This window comes from Canis lupus, chromosome 7 (assembly GCF_003254725.2).
Source record: "Canis lupus dingo isolate Sandy chromosome 7, ASM325472v2, whole genome shotgun sequence".
NCBI lineage: Eukaryota > Metazoa > Chordata > Mammalia > Carnivora > Canidae > Canis > Canis lupus.
The window spans coordinates 42,581-52,134 of NC_064249.1; the positions used below are offsets into that span (position 1 = coordinate 42,581).

The window sequence follows — 9,554 nt, forward strand, 5'->3', positions numbered from 1 at the left end:
CCTGAGCTTAATCTATACCGGACATGTATTAATAATTTTTTTCTCCTCTGCTGAGATAGGTTCTCTCCCTAATATTAGAAGGTATTTGAGGGATCCCTGGGTGGCGCAGCGGGTTGGCGCCTGCCTTTGGCCCAGGGCGCGATCCTGGAGACCCGGGATCGAGTCCCACATCGGGCTCCCGGTGCATGGAGCCTGCTTCTCCCTCTGCCTGTGTCTCTGCCTCTCCCTCTCTCTCTCTCTCTCTCTCTCTGTGACTATCATAAATAAATAAAAATTTAAAAAAAAGAAGGTATTTGAAATTTCCAATCACGGAATTCTTAATTCTCTGTTTTATGTACATCGCATTTCCATTGTGCCTCAAGGGGTCCCTGCCTGCCCACTGATCCTTGGCATGCCCACCTATGGGTGGTCTGTCACCCTGGCCTCCCCATAAGATACCAGAGTGGGTTCCCCAGCCACAATGCCTGGAACCCCCAGCCCCTTCTCCAAAGAGGGACAGCTGCTGGCTTAGTATGAGGTGCAAAACCCACAGCCATCCCCAGGATGGGCGGGGTTGGGGACCGCACTTCTCCCATAGTTTCTGAATGCAGATGCCAGGCATGGTGAGTTCTGGCTGGGTCGATTCCACCCGTATGTGTCCATTTGGATTATGGTTAGGCCCCAGGGCCTCATCGAATCTAGGGTTCTGGGTCATGCAGTCTAGAGCCTCTGAGGTCCTGCCGGCTCCCGCAGACAGGAGTTTGTCCAATCTCCAGTCTCCTCTGGGCAAGGAGGCACTGGCACCAGAAGTGCCTGCCGCATCCTCCCCAGCTCTGCCCTCTCCCCTACAGATCTGCTCCTGGACGGGGGCCACTGAATCAAGGACCTGAAGGTGCCCTATGCCTTCCAGGGCAACCAGTGGGTGGGTTTTGATGACGTGCAGAGCTTCAAAGCCAAAGTAAGGCCCAGCCCTGCCGGGAGGGGTGGTCCAGGATGGGCCCAAGCCTGACGATGACACTGAATGATGGCATTCAGAACCTCTCAAAGAGGAGTCTCCTTTAAAATATCTCAACATTTCACAGATCTTCATGGGATAGTATTTTGTATTTTCACCACTGATTGAATAAGAAAAGACACAATCGCAAACAGTTGTTCTACGTTGAGTACCACTCTTGAAAGTATTTGAATTTTATTACATATCTGTATTTAATAAAATGCAAATTCCACAGATACATGAAGAGGAGAAAGACATACAGGGCAGTATTTTATTCAGCTCACTGACAATATTTGGGGGCATGTTCAAATTATAGACATTTTGATTTATTTACATAACATTCCCTCCACCTCAATTCCTGCCCAGTATTGGTGACTCAAAACTAGTGCATTTACGTATTTCATGCCTCTCTCCCTCATGAGATCATGAACTCCTGCAAAGGCACCTGCACTTGTTCGTCTGGACAGGTCATATCCATTATGATGCAGGGTAGATAGTGGCAGGTCTTCCTGGAGGTGTAGACAAAGGGCTCTGGGAGGATTGAGAAGGGAGCATGATCCTGGTTGGAGGAGTTGGGAAAAGGGATCTTTGGGAAAGCCTGAAAGCAGAGAATGTGGGCAGGCCCCAGACCAGCCCCCTACCTTTTAGTCCTGGCCTCCCGGCAGGGCAGGCCATAACCCCCAGGCAGGCTTAGGAGGCAGGGAAGCCCCCTTAAAAGGAACACACAGTCATTCACTGGGGACGACTTCGGGATCTAGTGGAGGAGAGAAGGCCCTCAAGGGAGGACAAAGACATAAAGGCAGGAAATTGTTCAGATCTCTGGGAAGCTAAGTCATCCCTAAGGTAACTGGATTCATTACAACTGCAGGCAGTGTCCCCAAACACAGCGGCTCAGCCCAGAAAAGATGGAGATGTTAAAGCTTCCAACCTAGGGAAGTGCACACCCATCCACTCCTCACGTCTCCACCCTCACCCTCACCCCAGGCCATGCTCCTGTTGAGACAAGAGGATTCCAGAGTCACTTATCCCATCTAAAATCTGGACCAGGGGCAGCCTGGGTGGCTCAGCAGTTTAGCGCTGTCTTCACCCCAGGGTGTGATCCTGGAGACCCAGGATCGAGTCCCATGTCGGGCTCCTTGCATGGAGCCTTCTTCTCCCTCTGCCTCCCTCTCTCTCTTTCTCTCTCTCTCTGTCTCTCATGAAAGAAAGAAAGAAAGAAAGAAAGAAAGAAAGAAAGAAAGAAAGAAAGAAAGAAAGAAAGAAGAAAGAAAGAAACCATTCTTTTTCCAGGCTCTTCTTCCCCTTTCTAACTGCAGCAATGCCTGTCGAGGGTATTGGTTAAGTGGGGCTTCCCTCTGGGCCCTCAGCCTGGGAGCTGCAACTTGCTCCTCCCCCCCTTTTTTTTTTTTAAAGATTTTTATTCATTCATTCATTCATTCATTCATGAGAGACACAAAGAGAGATAGAGAGAGGCAGAGACACAGGCAGAGGGAGAAGCAGGCTCCATGCAGGGAGCCCGACGTGGGATTCGATCCGGGGTCTCCAGGATCGCGCCCTGGGCCAAAGGCAGGCGCTAAACCGCTGCGCCACCCAGGGATCCCCATTGCTCCTCCCTTTTCAAAGACCTTTCCCTCAGCCTGCGGTGCCAAACCCACGCACCCACCCACCCACCCCCCACACACCCCCAGCCCACCCCCACCCCCCCACAACCCCACAACACCCACCCCCCACCCCACCCCCTCCAACTCCCCCAAACCCACCCCCCCGTGGCCCTTGCCTGTGCAGGTGGGAGATGGCCACTGACTGCGCCCCGTGTTTCCTGCTGAGCTGTGCTGCAGCCATAGGTGGGGGCTGGTGTCGGGCTCTCTGCCTGGGGAACCCGGCTGCGCTCTGCCTGTGGGTGGGAGCTGTGGAGCTGCTGCCGGCCTGTGGGCATTGCCTGTGGGCCTGGCCCGTGGGCTGGGATCTCTTGGGAGAGAATTGGCTGATTCCTCTGTTTCCCCAGGTCTTCCCTATATGCCTCCAGGCACCCCAGAACCTGAGGTCCCCGCCCCAGGCCAGCCTTCTGAACCCGAGCATGGGCCCCGGTTGAACAGGACGCCTTCCACCAGGGCGGAGCTGCCGGGGTCACCCTAAGCCTCGGGACGGGGACCGGAGCGTCTAGGGCTGAGCAGGTGCCCGAGAAGCCTGGTGCTCAGCTCCTCCTGCAGCTCCTCCTGCAGCTGAGCACCCAGGCCCCCCACCCGGGCCGGGGTCACTCCGCAGCCTGCCCCCCCCCCCCGCCCCCCAGCGCTCCCTGCGGACCTCTCTGCCGCCTTCCCACATCCCAGCATCCTGCTCTCAGCCCGGGGTCCTTTAGGTCTGGCCTCTTTCACTTGCGAAATACCCCGCGGTTTGCACCCCCTGCCCCCGGCTGTGTGCCTCCCGGCGCCCCTCCAGGCTGTGACGGGCCCCGCGTGTCCCACCGCGCTCCGTGGGCCGCTTTCAGGGCCCCGTGACCTCCCGGGCGCGCTCCCGCCACCCCGCCTCCGCCCAGGTGTCATTCCCAGGACCAGCACTAGGTGGCAGCAGAGAAGAGCCTTTCTTTGCCTTGGGGTGGCGGAGGGGGGTGGGGGGGGGTGCAGCTGGGCCAGGCCATGGGAATCCAGACCCCAGGCAGGTAGGCAGCACTCGCTTGGAGACAAGTCCTGTTTCCCCTGCCCAGGCCTTACGTCACCTACTGCCCCTATTGCCCAGAAAAGGCAGGGACCATATTATCCTCCTTTTAGAGTTATTTAAACAGAAGGCTGGTTCTAACCCAGTTCTGAGTGTAAACTGAGGCCCCAATGGGCCCAGATGGGCCAGAAGAGCACACCCGTACAGCACCCGGGGTCGCTGAGCCATCCAAATGGTCCTTGCAGCTCTGGATTGAAGCTTGCTCGTTCTGTCTGAAGAAAATCTGCACATAACCTAATGGCCCATCTTCCGTACATTCACTCAACCTGGGTTTTGGGGTGGGACTCGGGCCAGCAGCCGGAGACAAGGATGGGTGAGAGAGAGGATGTGTCTGGCCCTTTGCCCAAGTGCAGCCAGTCCCAGATCCCTAGAAAAGTGGCTTCCCCACTTCTACACCCTGCCTGTCCTCAGGCCTTTACGATCTGTTCTTCTTCAGGCCCAGAGCAAGGTCTGCTCTTGCACACATTCCCTTCCTTTGAGGTCTCAACTCAAGGAAACATGCTACGTACATGCCTGACAAGAGCCTCCTGACTGCTCAGAATGGGCTCTGGGTGGTAGTTTCCTTCAGGGGAGTTCGGAGCTGCCTTCTGGCTCGGCCCCTAATAGCTGTGTGACTTTAAGCAAAGAACCTCATCATCTCATCTGTCACGTGGAGTCAACCCCTCCTCTTCACAATCGGCACTCACTCCTTTCCTCCCTCTTCCCCTCTCTGTCCTTTCTTTACCTCAGTGGGCCAGGTGAGTTGAGAATCTAGCAGAGAGGGGCATCTGGGTAGCTCAGTCGGTTAAGCATCAGGCTGCTGGTTTCTGCTTAGGTCATGACCTCAGAGTTCAGAGATGGAGCTCCGTATAGGGCTCTGCGCTCAGAAAGGAGTCTGCTTCTCTTCCTCTCCCTCTGCTCCTCCCTCCCCACCCTACTCTCTCTCTCTTAAATGAATAAGTCTTTAAAATAAAAAAGAAAAAAATTAAAAATAAAATAAAAAAGAATTTAGCAGAGAGTCTCCTTGTGCCAGAATGAATGTCCAAAGCCAAAGTCTCCCTAAATACTCAGTATGGCATCGGCACTCAGGACAGTATTAACAATGACCCCTCTCTGGTCTCCAAACCCATGGTCCCTGTGTCAGCTCAGCCCAGCACCACCTGTCACTGGTCTTCTCACTGGTATCCCTGCTCCCTGCTCATCCCCTGTCAAGGCCAACTTCCACACAGCCACCAGCTTGATCTTTCCAAATTTTGGATTGAATCCTAACATTTCCTGTGCTTAATAAACTACTAAAAGCTTCTCCTGGAGGGAAAACCAAGTCCCATCATCAGTACAGAGTCAAAACCCTTTATCAGGCCCCAGCCTCATCTCCTGGTCTCATTTAGTTTCATCCCAGTCTAATATGGTGGTCAGATCCCCAAATGCCAGTGTTGACCTCAGCCATGCCACTTTCTCACGAGAAACCCTCAGATGTCTATCATCACCACCCTGAGATTTGAGCTCCAGCCCCAAACCCAATACTACTTTTTTTTTTTTGATATTTTTTTTTAAGAAGAGGTGGACAGAGGGAGGAGAGAATCTCAAGCAGCCTCCCCAATGAGCAGGGAGCCCAATGTGGGGTTCAACCCTGTCACCCTGAGATCATGACCCAAACTGAAATCGAGTCAAATACTGGGGATCCCTGGGTGGCTCAGCAGTTTAGCGCCTGCCTTTGGCCCAGGGAGCGATCCTGGAGCCCCGGGATCAAGTCCCACGTCGGGATCCAGGCATGGAGCCTGCTTCTCCCTCCTCCGGTGTCTCTGCCTCTCTCTCTCTCTCTCTCTCTCTATGTCTATCATGAATAAATAAATAAATAAAATCTTAAAAAAAAAAGAGTTGAATACTTAACTGACTGAGCCACCCAGGTGCCCTAGCAAATACTACTTTTTAAAATATACTTTCTCCCTTGACCCATCAGACTGCCCCACTAGCCCCCCACACTTCACTTATAGACTAGATGATGCACCCCTGCATGTAGCAGGCCTTTCAAGTCAGGTCCAAATGTCCCTTGAATTATTGTTGGGTGGGCTCTGAGCAGTATCATTTGAAAGGAATTTTTGTATCATTTGTGTTGGGGTGGCTTAACCCATGAATGTTTGGCTACTCTCCCTAACAGCGTTGACCACTCTCAGCCCCACAACATGTACAGATCCCTCTGGATCTCTCTCTGAGCACATTCACAGCATCCACACCATGACTGATACACCTACCGGAGCCCCAGACAAATACTCAACCCCATCCCTTCTCCCAACTGGGACCCAGCTCTCCTGGTGGGCCCAGAGGCCCCTGCCCCCACATGTATCCACTTCCAAATATGCCACCGCCTCCCTAAGCAATAGGAGCTGAAACTCTTGTTTTTATTTTGTTTTAATTATGAAATCTACCACGTAGACAAAAGAGTGTTTAAAATATGTATGTTAAGTATCTCCCATGAATCCATGACCCAGGTAAGGAAACACAATGTTACCAGTACTTTCAAAGCTACTGATGCATCCTTTCCCTAATGTTACAGCCTTCCAGCTAGATTTTGGTTTTTCATTCCCTCATTTTACCAACTGTGTGTATATTCCTAAACAAGATATTGTTTAATCCAGACTGTCTTTGACCTTCCGTAAGTAGAAACATACGGTGGTGTTTTCTGTGGCTCATTTCTTGTCTTCACTTAGTTGGAACTCACTCCTTTTCACTGCTGTAGAGGATCCCACCATGTGTCTATACCACGACTTATGCTGTGCTATCGGTAGGCATTGGTGTTGTTGCCAGTGTGGGACTAGTGTAGACAACATCGCTATGAACACTTTGAGCACATCCGTCGGTATATATGTGCAGAATTTGGGGCATGTGCAAGTTCAACTTTATGAGGTGTAGGCAGATGTTTGCCCAAAGTGGATGTACAATTGTTCCCTACCATTGCAGAGTGCCCCTCATCCTCACTGTTCCTACCCCTACTTTATGCCGACCTAAGAGGTGTAACATGGCATCTCACTTTGGTTTAAGCTCAGATCGCCTTGATTACTTATTATTTCAGTATCTTTCTATGTCTGCAAGCTAATTGTGTTTGTTCTTCTGTGAATAATCAATTATGTCACTTGCCCATGTTTCTATTGTGTTGTCTCTCTTGTTGAAATGTAGGAATTCTTTACATATTCTGAACACAGATCTTTGATAGTTACAGGTTTGGCTGTATCTTTTCCTGGTTTGAGGTTTGGCTTTTCATTCCTTGAGTATTGCTTCATGTAAAGTCACCAGGTTTGTCCTTTATGGTTTGTGCTTCCTGCATCTTAAAAAATCTTCTTCTAGGGGCACCTGGCTGGCTCAGTTGGAAGAGCATGTGACTCTTGATCTCAGGGTTGAGAGTTCGAGCCTCACACTGGATGATTTTTTTTTAAATCCTTTTCTAGTCTAAGATTAAAAAGATATTTTCCTACATTGCCATCTAAAAGTTTTATAGTTCTTTATCATTAAGTCTTTAATACTTCTGAAATTGACCCCTGAGTGTGCTGTGAGGTGGGATCCTATTCCTACTTTTTTTTCCACATAGAAATTCCGGGCATTACTTACTGAATACTGTATCCTTTTCACATTAACAAACAGATTTCTAAATATGCATAGTTATCTTTCTGTTCCTTGATCTGTTTCCATCTCTGCCCCAGTAACTGACTGACTTAATTACTAAAGCTTTATGATCAGTCTTGAAATCCAGCAGGGCAAATCCTTCTATGAAATACGCTCTCTGTTTGGAGAACATTTTGGCTATTCCTGGCCCTTACTTTTCCATGTACATACTAGAACTGTCTTGCCATGGTCGATTAAAAATTCTGTTTAGATTTCAATTAGAATCTCATTGACTCAGTAGGTTGATTTGGGGAGAATCGACATCTTTATGATATTGAGTACTTGTACTTCTAAAATACATCTTAATAAAAGTTTGTGATATTCTTCTTAAAGATCTCATACACCTTCTATTAATCCTATATTTTTAAAGTTTTTGATTACTGTTAATAGATTTCTTCTTTCTAAAATTAAATCTTTCAGCTAACTAGAAAATTTTTTATTGCTAACTTATAATAATGTCATTGGCATTTGGATATTGATGTGCCCAGCGAACTTTTCAAACCATCTTATTAATTGTAATGATCATTCTGCCAAGCATTCTGTGTAGATGATCATAACATCTTTCATTCCAAACCTTATGCTTTTGTTTATTTTTCTAGTTGACTGTGGTAGTTAAGATCTCCAATACAGTGATGAATAAAAGCAGTAATAATGGGCATTTTATCTTGTTCCTGTAAGGGGTTGTTCACAACATCTCAATGCTAAGTATGCTATTTATTGTAGGTTTTTCACAGATGTCTTTTATAAGACTGAGGAAGTTTGCTTCTATTCCTGGTTTTCTGAGAGTTTCCATAAGAAGGACTGTGAATTTTGTCAAGTGGCTATTATTTATAATAGATTTTTGCTTTTATGCTGTTAATAAAGTAAATTATGTTCATCAGTTTTCCCCTGTTACTTTCATCTTGCATTCCTAGAACAAATCCAACTTGCTCATGATAGGTTATCTTTTCTGTCCATTGCTGGATCTGAGTTTCACACTTTTGTGTTTATATATTAATGAGTAAGATGGGCCCGCATGATTTCTTACGTACACTCTAGGAGCCCTGGCAATCCCCACTGCCATCCAGGCTAAAAATAAACTGATTTAGGGCATCAATGTTTTACTAGCCTCATAAAATGAGTTGGGGAGGATCCCTCTTTCCACTGTCTGGAAGCGTTGTGTCACAGGACTTATCTGTTCCTTGCATGTTTGGTAGCTGTCACCAGGAAAGCCATTTTGGCTCCATGCTTTCTCGAGGATGATTTGGAAGTACTGATTCAATGTCTTTCAGTGGTCACAGAGTGATCACATTTCCAATTTTCCCTTCAGTATATTGAGAACTGAACTTACGATGGCTCTAAGGGGTCTAAGGGTGATCAGTGGTGGCATTAAGCTTGCTTTTGTTTTACTCAGAACTTGGTATCTCTGTGTTTGGTGGATAAGAGCCCTTATTTACAATAAAGTCAGGGAGGTTGCTGGCTATCTCTGTCTTCCATCAGTCCTTCCCAGGTGGCCCTGGAGGAGGTTAGGTCAGGCTGTAAACCTGCAATTTTCCCCAGAAGTCTCAGGAGCAGACCTATGTTGTTTAAGGTCCATGGAGTGTCATGAGCCTCCTGGAAAGGTTGTTCATTGAGAGGTGCCATCCTCACCTCTTCCCATTGACAGAGTCCACAGACTTTCGTCAGGGGAATCCAAGTTCAGGTTCAATGAACCAGCTTCCTCCTTCCTCTCAGCTTCCTCCCTCCATGCTGACCACCCCCTGCCCCCACCCCCCTCCTCCCCACATGGTGAAAGCCTAGGAATGCCACTCTCTCTATGCTGTAAGGCCCACACCTGGGAGAGTCCAGCACCTCCCTTCACTCCAGGGTCTGCTGTCACTGAGTTTTGGGGGAAAATGAAGGAACCTTGACTCGGGAAGCAGCACGGTCAGAGATACATCATGGAAAATGATGGCAAAGCATTTTAGATGGAGCTACCTCTGAGAGGGCGTCAGAGGGTTTTATCAGGGATAAAGGACTGCTCTCTAAAGGACTCTCTGGCACCCTCTTGCCAGAGGGGGGTCACACACCTGCTGGGAGGCCAGCTCCTGCTCCACTGTGAAATTACTACTATGGAGCACTACTTACATTCATTCCACTGTCTGTTGCTGTAACAAAGCCCATTTTCCCAAGTTCAGAGCTTGGTGCAAAGAGAAAATGCCCAGATTCCTTTTACTTAATTCACCCATTTGAGCAAAAAAAGTTTTTTTTA

At 48.7% G+C, this 9,554-nt stretch overlaps 1 pseudogene; it reads left to right on the plus strand.

The window, feature by feature from the left end:
• The first annotated feature begins 362 nt into the window (after nucleotides 1-362).
• LOC118355286 (chitotriosidase-1-like) lies at nucleotides 363-3,109 on the plus strand (annotated as a pseudogene).
• The last annotated feature ends 6,445 nt before the right edge of the window (nucleotides 3,110-9,554 follow it).